Here is an 844-nt window from a genome sequence, read left to right as displayed (position 1 = left end):
CCACCGAGATCCGGAGGACTTCTGGGCCCGGCAGCTTCGGGAAACTCCCTGAGAAGGGAGCTGCCTGACAGTATTCTGAGGAATCCCCAGGAGGGGACGTGCATCAGCCTCGGCTGTCAGACAGTACCGCAAACTCCCTGCAAGGGGGCTTGCATCAGTCCCGGCTGCTTCTCCTTCCCCAGTCAGACCTCCGGTTTCTCCCTCCACACCACCAGCAAGGTAAGAGAGTGCTCAAGAAACCACTTTTGTTTTTGGCTTCTCTCCTGGTTTTGGCTAGCCGGCGATCTGTCACCATCTGGTTCTGGGCTCTGATCAGAGAAACTAGGTGGGAAGCTGGATGCAGCAAATCTCCCCCTAGTCGGGTTCTGGAGGAGACATCCCTGGACCCACCTGGCTGTGAGCCCAAAAGCTTATCTTTTGGGACCTGGATTTGATGGCAATCTGGTTGATGTTATTTGTCTGTGCTTGTCTTTTTTTTGTGTTTTGGTCTTGTATCTGTGTTTGTCATGGGTGCCTGTACTGAGATCTCAAGTAATTCTGTCATGTATATCTATGATTACTGTCTTCATACGTTTCCATCAAAAACCCTAAATATCTTTATTTTATTGGTTGAACTGGTTGTTTAAGGTCCTTATTTATTGCATACCTTTTGGTTTGGGTTTGCTTTCATAATATCTCTTTCCTTTGCTCGCTTTGGAAGTTATTTTGGGTTTGACATTCTTGATCTGGTTTATATTCCTTTCAGACCTCTAAAGACTTAAAAATGATTTGAAAAAATTAAACTATTGGTTATAGGTTTGATCTAATATGTTAACTCATCTTCATTGCTGGAAATAACTTCTGG

The sequence above is a fragment of the Nannospalax galili genome, unplaced genomic scaffold (assembly GCF_000622305.1).
Source record: "Nannospalax galili isolate Female #2095 unplaced genomic scaffold, S.galili_v1.0 scaffold1077, whole genome shotgun sequence".
In the NCBI taxonomy this organism is placed as follows: Eukaryota; Metazoa; Chordata; class Mammalia; order Rodentia; family Spalacidae; genus Nannospalax; species Nannospalax galili.
This window is presented reverse-complemented; position numbering follows the sequence as displayed.